Below are 10,657 nucleotides of genomic sequence, written 5' to 3'. Positions count from 1 at the left end.
CTCAGAGAGTTTGATACAACTCTGATTATCGCGGTAGATCACAATTGGATCCATCCTCTGACCAAAAAATCCCACTAGGATCTTCCGCATCCAAATGGCCTCACATGCAGCCTGACTAGCAGCCATGTATTCAACCTCTACTGAGCTAAGTAGAACTGACCTCTGTTTCCTGTTGTACCAAGAAACTGGAGTTGAACCAAGGTTGAAAATTCCTCCACAAGTGCTCTTCCGGTCTGATGGACTCCCTACCCAATCCGCATCTTTGAAGCCTTGAAGCTTCACTCCCTCTATCCGTCTATACCACAATCCAAACTAAGATGTGCCTATGAGGTATCTCAGCACATGCTTCGATGCCTTCCAAAATAGCTTGGTACGTTGATCCATAGCTTGACTCAGTTGGTTCACCTCAAAGCATAAGTCGGGTCGTGTGTTCACCAGATACATAAGTGAACCCACAGCTCCCGATAAACAGTAGCAACTACTACCTCACCTAAAGTAGCATCCTCCTTCCTCCAATTCCCAGCTAGAGGAGTCTACATGGGCTTGCACTTCTCCATGTGAAAGTGCTTGAGCATCTCATTGGCATACTTGCCTTGAGACACAAATACTTCCCCATCTTCCTGCCACACCTCCATGCCTAGAAAGTAGTGCATAAGACCCATGTCTTTCATCTCGAACTCTCTTGCAAGGTCCTCCTTGAAAGACTTGATCAACTGATCATCACCTATCAAAATCAGATCATCCACATAAAGAACAATGATCAATGGCTTACCTTCTACCATGATGTGGTAAACATTCGCTTCTGCGTCACTCTTGGCGAAGCCCAACCTGGTTAAATAATTGTTGATCCTGGTGTACCAAGCACGGGGTGCTTGCTTCAGCCCATACAAATCCCTCTTGAGTTGGCATACATGCGACTCACGATCGAAGGTCTCGAAACCCTCTGGTTGCTCAATGTACACCTCCTCCTCAATCTTCCCATTAAGGAATGTTGTCTTCATGTCCATCTGATGGATCTTCCAACCCATCTGAGTTGATAGTACCAACATTGATCTGACAGATGAGTACCTTGCTACAGGAGCAAAGGTCTCATCGTAGTTGATCCCCTCGACCTGTGAGAAACCACAGGCAACAAACCTTGCCTTATGTTTCTCAACACTGCCATCAGCTGCCTGCTTTACCTTGTAAAGCCATCTAGAACTCACCACTGACTTGCCCTGAGGTCTTGGGACAACATCCCACACACTGTTCTAAATGATAGAGTCGTACTCCTCTACCATTGCATCAACCCAGACTGGTTGTTGCACTACCTCCTCGAATGAAGAAGGTTCGATATCTACACACTCCCCAACCAGGGCCATGTACCCAGTGTATCGCTCGGGTGACCTCCTCTGTCTACGCTGAGAAGATGGTTGTCCCACATTCTCCTGTGCATCCAGCATCAACCTGTCAGCTTCCCTTGAGCGTTTCTACCCATCTCTGGAAGTCTCAGCATGAGTGAATGTCTCCACTCTCGGATCCTCTGCATGCGGCTACTCCACATCAATCTGAGGTTCCTCCTCCTTAGGAATTGAAACTTCCTCCTCTGCATGCAACTTGAGCTCCCTCTCAAGTGATACTCGCATGGCTTTCTGCTCATCGAACTTCGAATCCCTGCGTACCATTTTCCTCTGACTAGTAGGCAAGTACACTTGATAGTTGTGGGGTGTATCCATGTACCCCACAAGTATTCCCAACTCAGTTGTTGGATCTAGCTTCTTCTGGGCATCTTTGGTCACATGACAGTAAACTAATGATCCAAAGATTCAGAAGTGACTCACATCTGGTCGCTTCCCGAAAAAGGCCTCCATAGGTGTCTTCATTCCCAATATACGGTGCGGGCTTCTGTTCTGCAAGTATACTGTTGTATTGCATGCCTCAGCCCACAAATGCAGTGGTAGGCTTTGGTCATGCAACATCACTCGAGTTACTCCCACAATCGATCTATTATTCCTTTCGGCCACCCCATTTTTCTGTGGGTTATAGGGTGCCATCAACTCCCGTTTAATTCCTTCTACAGCGCATAAGTCCTTAAACTGTTGGGAGACATACTCTCCACCATTGTCACTACGCAAGGCTTTTATTTTCTTTCCAGATTCTTTCTCTACCAAGGCTTTAAACTCACAAAGCCTCAAGAAGGTCTGATCCTTCTTTTGCATAAAGTAGATCCAGCATCTACAAGAGAAATCATCAAAAAAATAACATAGTCCCTTTGTTTAGCAGTGGAGGCTATAGAGAAAGGTCCACGAACATCTGAGTGAACTCACTCCAGGATTTCTCCAGCTCTATTGTCTCGATCTGGAAAGGAAGATTTCACATACTTACCCAAGGTACAACCTTTGCATGTATTTGTCTGCTCTATTTTTCCCTTGGGAAGTCTAGTAGAAATCTGTTTTATGATCTTCAAGGCTCCATGGTGCAAGTGGCCCAATCTTCTATGCCATAGCTCGCCAACATCTTGGCTCTGCACCATCTCAGCTTTGGAACTCAATGCAGCATAGTCGTCTACCTCTAGCTTGTAGAGATTCTTTACTCGAATCCCAATTCGCTTGGTCTGTCCAGTGTCGATATGCCTCAAGAATACCTTTCCTTTAATAAAGACTGCAACATAGCCTTTATCTTCTAGAATAGCAACGGACACAAGATTCTTCTTCAAACCTGGTACATACTTTACATCAGTCAGGGTGAGGGTACCTCCATGCTCTCTCTGAAACACAACCGTACCTTCACCTGAAACACGGTACTTTCCATCATCGCCCATCTCGATCTGCATCTGGAGATCCTTCTCCTCCAAGGTACTAAAAAGATTCTTGTCACCTGACATGTGGAATGAAGCTCCACTGTCCAGGTACCACACACATCCCACCATGGATGAAACCATGCATGCGATAAGAGAAAAATCCAACTCAAACTATTAGGTGAGTGCCTCACCATCAGATCCCTTCGAGGATCCCTTCTCGGATTTCTTCTGTGGCCAATTCGTAGCATAATGGCCCACTTCATGACAATGAAAGCATCGCACTTTCGATTTGTCAAACTTCTTCCCACCATGGGAAGAACCGAATTTGGGATGGGACGCCTTCCCTTTCCCTTTCCTCACCTTACTCGCTAAGGCTAGATTTTCCTCATCATCTTGCTTTGATGAGGATCCATCTTTGGTGCTTCTTCTTATCTCCTCCTACATCAGATCCAACCAAAGTCGTTCCCAATCTGGTAGTTTTTCTCTTCCATTAACTGAGTCTTGGTAGCTATGCCAGCTCTTAGGAAGACCGAGGAGTGTAAGACTCACCATGTCATCATCAGCAGTCGTGATCCCTACACTTCCAAGCTCATCCCTGTAGGTGGTGAGCTTGTTCAAATATGTAGAGATCGTGTTGCCCTTTTCACACTTGATTTTGCGAAGCTTGTCTTTCAGCGCCAACTTCCTCTGATCGTTGGTGTTCTGATATATATATTGCAATGTTTTCCACATCAAAAACGGTGTCTCCTTCCCATGGAGGCTTGAGACAATGTGGTCTCGAACTCCCTCCAGGAGGATTCTCCTTGCTCTAGCCACACATTTCCTCCATTCCGCCAATTTTGTAGCATCAGATGTTGTCGGCTTGGGGACTTCTTGATCAATGAATTCCTTTAGACCGTTATCCTCTAATACTGCTTCCATGCAATCCTTCCAGGCTATATAATTCGAGCTGCCATCAAGGGCATACTCGAGTCTTAAACCGTTGAATGCCATTGGTGAAATTGAGATGTGATAAGAACTCGATTTTTATATTCAGGAACCTCAAACTTCAAACTTCTCCCTTCTTGTATATTGTTCTTCGCTTTGATCACCTTTGCTCTGATACCATGTAGAAATTCCCACTGTAGATCAATAGATTATGCAATATACTAAAGCAAAATACAAGATCTACTTCTACAACAAACTTTGCGGAAGCTTAATCGAATATGAGCAAGATCAATTAGAACACATATAACTAAGAATGAGAAATCAATCACACATGAACACAGAAGAATAACCCGGGGAAAGCCTCAGCCTAAAACCCCAATCTCTGTATTATCATACAAAAGGAAATATGTTCAAGTTACAAAAAGAATCAACTCACAAGCTATCCTGCTCTCTTTGTAATGAAACAATACAGCTCACAGACTGACTAGACACTAGGTATGCCTTCCCTTAGCCATCCAAGCCTCCTATTTCTTTGCGCAGTTTTCCTTAGGGTCCAATGATGCCACCTGTGTTATTGGCCTCATCACACACTCACTAAACTGAAGAACTAACTGCGCAATCTCCAAGGAATGAATTCATTCTGCATGCAAGAGATATTCACAATGGAATATTCCTGCAACTAATAGTACATTGTACCTCCATCTAATCTCAACCGGGTCTCTGTCTGAACTGACATGCATGAGCTATTTATGAGAGAATATTTAGTTATCTGAAGTGCAGCAGTTACATGCATGCATGCATTAACTAACTGAACTCACAATTCTTTCAACAAACTATTTGAACTAATATAACTGGACTTGACTCAGTTAACTGAGCCAACTAATTACAACTCAATATTACAACTCATCCTTATCTCTTTAACTGATGGATAAATTCCTCAATCAATAGAGAAACTATTGCATGTCCCCACATAGACTTCATGTTTGATTTTCTACAACTAATTAACTCAAGATGAATTAATTAATTATTTTACAAACAGTTGCTAAGATCAAATTCGAATTTTTACTTCTCTATTTTAGTTCAGGGACTAACTAAAATAGGAAGGTATCCCGAAATGCTATTTATAGCAGTGCTAAATTTAGCACTTCTATATTTAGCATTTCTTGTATCTATATATATATATATATATATATATATATATATATATATATATATATACCCTCTCCATTTTTACTTTTTTATTCATTATAAGTATTTTTTTAGAATTATTTTATCCCCAAATTAAAAATTTGTTATAATTCTTGTTATTTTTTCCAAGTCGGATCGAGTGATTAAAAAAAAATTATAAATAAAAGAATAAACAAGTGAATGAATAAATAAATATTAAGTAATAAAAAAGTATTTATACAATTTAAATATTTCCCTCCCCTAATCAAATATAGCCATTTAGATAATTAATTAATCAAATATTATTAAAAAATAAAAAATAATATATATATATATATATAGATAGACAATATAATTTTCCCTCCATAGTAAAATATAGTTGTTTTCTTCTAGCCGTTAGGATGGCCTATCTTCTTATTTAACCTTCTTCCTAGATCTGTCTCTTCATCTTGTCCTGAAGATGAACCACACTGGTTGGTTCAATGCATCAACCAAATATTTTCAATGTGATTTTTTCTCAAAAAAAATTTATATTAACAAATATTCATGTACATAAAATAATTACAAAAAATATATATAAAAAAAAATAATACTATTCATGTACATAAAATAATGATAAAAAAATATAAAATAATACTATTCATGTACATAAAATAATTATAAATAAAATAATATTCGTCTACCTAAAAAAAATGTACGTAAAATAATTATAAAAAACTAATAATATTCATATACATAAAATAATTATTATAAAAATAATATTCTTGTATATAAAAAAATAATACTCATGTACATAAAATAATTATGTACCTCATTATAAAAAAATAAAAAAATATATACATTGCGTGGGTCTTGCTCACATCCACTCTCAATTCTCTATCATCGGCCACACCTCCAATCTCCTTGACTTATTTAAGTGAGCCCAACTATAGTGATCTTGGAAAGCTTTTTTCCCTCTTCCTTGATCACAGAAACAAGATTTGAAGAATGACAATTAGACTATCTTTTCTTGAGGTCTAATAGGCCACATTGGTCTTAGTGGATGTTAATCATCATCATCACATAAAATAATTATAAAAAAATAATAATATTCATGTACATAAAATAATTATAAAAAAATAATATTCATGTACATAAAATAATTATAAAAAAATATGTACATAAAATAATATAAAAAATAATAATATTCATGTGCATAAAATAATTATAAAAAAAAATAATATTCTTGTATATAAAATAATTATAAAAAAATAATACTCATTTTATGTACATAATTATAACCAAAAAAAATGTACGTAAAATAATTATAAAAAAATAATAATATTCATGTACATAAAATAATTATAAAAAACTAATAATATTTATATACATAATTGTTCATCTTTGGTTGCTCTTTGTGACAGTGACATTTGTTGCATTTGGTCCCATAATTTTGATATATCATGTTGCAATTTTTCCTCTTCATGCGCCATAGTACAACTTTCTGAGGGCTTAATGGGTGTAGAGTTATTTTTTGGGGAGGAATTTTAAAACCCAACACTGATATCAATGCTTCAATATGCCCTTGGAATCACTTCAAACTGATTTTTTAAACAAAAGTTATGTAAAATTTAAAAATAATACACACCTTTTTCTTTTTTTTAGAAGCTCTATATTGAAGTTGTTGTATCTCTGTAATTTCAGATTCCAAGATCTGAAATTGTGTCTTGTCGTATCCCTCTAAGTCTTCTTTCCAACCCCACAAGTCAGACCGAGATTGAATTCTTCAAGAAAGAGTTATTCCCGATCCCCCACGATATCCTAATTATAGACTAGTTTAGTAGAGTGAACTTGTAAAGAGTGCCACGTCACTATTTCAACCTTACGCCCTGAAAACAATATACAAGAAACTAGAGTTTGTTCACTTTCAGTCAATTTTTATGAAATTTAAATCTGTTTCTCAGAGAGAAAGTTATGAAGATTTTCCCTAGGTCACCTGTTTGAGATTGAATTTTGGAGCCTACAAAAACCCTAACTTCCTCAGATCATATCTTCGAAAATATAGTGAACCAAGCTTTGAAATTGTTACACGAAGTTAACCACAATTTTGGTTCCACCTGCTCGAAATTTCAACTTTTGAAACTTCGTAGAAAAAAAAAATATAGCGAAAATACCAAGATGACTTGTTTGAAGCAACGAGCCCCTAAAATCCGAACATGTGATACCAAATGTTATGCAACCAACTCATAAAATAGGAGAAAAGATATATCAATGACTTGAGAATTAGCCTCTTTGAGGGGGCAACCTCCTTTACATCACATAAGTGAACAATTATTGGATGGTACAAATGACAAGACCTTCTTTCTATATATAGGAGTCTAAAGGGTCACAATATAATCAGAGCCTACATAACAATAATAATGTAAGGGCACAACAATAACAATAAGGAGGCTACACTAGTATTATAGGGACCTAACATAAGTATAGCTATAACCTTTGACAAAAATCTATTCAAATTTAAAACAAAATATCCCTTGCATAACTAAGTAACTTACTATTGAATTAAATCCATGTGTTAGAAATTGAGCATCAATGTGTAAACATCAGAGTAGTTTGCCTTAAAAAAGGGTTATTTTGTTTAATCAAAACACTAATGTATCATCAAATACAAACCGCTATAGCAAAGCTTATGCAACTTCAATTATGTGCATTACAAAATATACCATAGTACATATACTAGTCATATATACATTAGAACGATGATATATATATAACAATATAAAACCATATCTGTTGACTTTAGGCTATTTCATGAGTCTTGGATAAAAAATTGTCCCCTAGATGTCACACAAACAGTCGATTCTAGGAGATCCATGATAGAGATAGAATTTGTGGTACCTGCAAAAACAAGAAAGGAGATTGTTTGGATCAAGAAAGTACTTGAAGATCTGCAGGAGAAACAAGTGAATTATACTCATCTTCCAGTTGACAATACTTCTGCAATCAAGTGGCCAAGAATCCCAAATTCCACAATCAAACCAAATACATCAACACAAAGTATCATTTGATTCGATATCATGTAGAGGCCAAGACTATTCATTTAATACATTGTTCACAAATGAGCAAATTGTAGACATCTTCACCAAAACAATTAGAAGAGAAAAGTTTGAAATTTCATAATGATGCTTGGGCTTATGAACACCCCTTTGCCTTCAAGGGGGGGGATGTTGGACTTAATCCTTTGTCCTATAATAAAATTGTAAATAATTAGAAATAAGAGAATACAAAGATTAGGGACCCTTGAAAAATGAAACAAGGAGTCAACCTATTGTATAATTTTGGTTGCACATCAATGAAATCTCAATTTGAGAGTTACTTCTAAAAGATAAAATTTCATGAGTGGACACTTCATTTAGAGGAGAAGTGCATGTTAATAAATGGTGTTACTTAAGAAAATGAGAAAATGAAGTCCAATATATGAAAAACTAAGAATCTTTACCTTTAAACTAATCATGTGAAGTAGTGAGTTAATAAGTGACCAATATCTTTTTTCTTAAAAATCGGTTTTTATAGTAAGACAAAGCATTATTTTGATATTTCATTTTTTTAAATTTTCAATTGTTGAAATTAATAAGTCAATAGACATGTCTATTTTGGAATATGATTTCGACAATTTTAATTTAATTATCAATTATTAAGTGAATGATAAAAATTTAACCTCCATAAAATATTTTTAATAATAATCGTGATAGAAATTTAAAATTATATATTTTTTATTTTTCAATTTAATTAAAATATATATATTTTTATCCATAAAAATTATTAAATTTTATTATTTTTTAAATCTTAATAATATAAAATATATTATAAAATAAATATTTTAATACCTATTAATACTATAAACTGAACTAATTTTACAATATTTTAAATCTAACCCCATGAAAATTCCAAGCTTCCCTCTATTATAACCTTCAACAAAATCCTCTCAAATTTAAAACAAAATTTCTCCTACAAAATTATGTACCTTACTACTGAAGTAAAGCCACGCGTTACAAATTAAACATCAATGTAAATTGCTTCGAAAACAAGTTATTTTGTTAATCAAAACACTAATGATCATCCAATACAAATCACTCCGACAAAGTGGGTGCAACTTCAATTATGGGCACTAAGAAATATGCCGGTGCATATACCATCCATAGGTATACAAAACAGTATACTGTGAATCAGTGACATATGTCTTACTGTAATGTTTGTTTATTTATTTTAATTAAACAAATTAGTAAACCCGTCATTAAAGAGATTTGGAATAGAGTGAGTGAGATTATCAATATACTCATTACCCTCGTGGAAGTCAATGAGATTATCATTATACTCATTATCATCGCAGCCCACAAATTTGATTTAAAAAATAAATTAAATTTCAAAAGAGTAGTTTTAGTTGTAATTTTCTTTTTATAGTTTTTGACAAATTTTTAACGATGAAAGAAATTGTGGTTTTGTGGTCAAATTTTAATTTGTGTTGTTTAAACTAGTTTTTTAACTCTATATATAGATTTAGTACCCTCAAAACCCCAGAGCACTTTGATAGTGAAGAGTTCACCTCGCAAACTTGTGATTTCAATAAATCCATCCCAAATTTTAAACAAAATTAAATTGGAAAATAAACCTAAAAACTTTCCAAAAGTCACACTTAAATACTACTCAATTCCAAAATCCAAACGTTCATTGGTTCAGCGTAACCGAATCCTTCCCACCACATCACCGTTTAGCCAGCGGAATGAACTTTATCATTCCCAGTAAAATGAAATGAAATGAAATTTTAACGTCCACGAGACTAGATATAGTCTATGGGACCACTAGCTTCTTTGCTTTTTTCCTTTTGCAATTCAATCCTCTAATTATTCAAATTAATGATGAGTTGACCCAACCTTCTAACAGTCCCCTCACTGAAAAGACAATGTCAAGGAACCAATGTTAACATATTGTTGTCACTGTGTCTGATGTCTCTGAAAGCATCACATTCCAAAATGAAATGTTTTTCCGATTCCATTGCCCTAGAAGTGCAAAACATACACACTCGTTCTTCACAAGCTTCTTTAGGTCTTTTCCAATGACCTGTTTTGCACCGTAGTTGATGCGAGTTAGTTCTTAATTGAGCAATAAAAATCATTCATCTCCATGGAATACTATGTTAATCTAGGTTTTCATTGATGTCAATATGGCAGCGTTTGTGATGGCAAATTCTTGTGACATGTGAGGTTGCCCATTGATGCCCATTGATCATGACACTGCTCATGGAGGATTCAAGGATTGAATACAGACGTAATAGAAACAGTGGAACCGAGGAGGAAAGATATCAGAAGCCAACATAGAAGAGCTATCGAAGTAGTGTATCACAAGTCATAGGAGTGAAGAGAAGCCACAGGAGCGACAAGCCATGACAAAGAAGATCTATCGCATATGCCAAGAGTAAGAGCAATATCGGAGGAAGGAATAAATCGTGGAAACCTTTTAAAAGTTCACAACGCATAAACCGGAGGAGTTAACATATCATATCGACAGGTTCTATTATATGCCACCACACAAAACCCCCGATTGTGATTTGATATTTGGACCTGACCGCTCCATTAGAATACACCATTATGTTATATCGCGTCCGCCTCATCGAAACTTTCATATCACAAGTCATAACGAGATGTCACAGTAAAACGCCAATTGCGATATGTATTGTGGACCCGATGGTTCCATTATAATACACCTTAATACTATATCACATCCGTCGTATGAACTTTCATGTTGCAG

This window comes from Pinus tabuliformis, chromosome J (assembly GCF_031772625.1).
Source record: "Pinus tabuliformis cultivar Carrire ecotype Pingquan chromosome J, CPIR1, whole genome shotgun sequence".
NCBI lineage: Eukaryota > Viridiplantae > Streptophyta > Pinopsida > Pinales > Pinaceae > Pinus > Pinus tabuliformis.
This window is presented reverse-complemented; position numbering follows the sequence as displayed.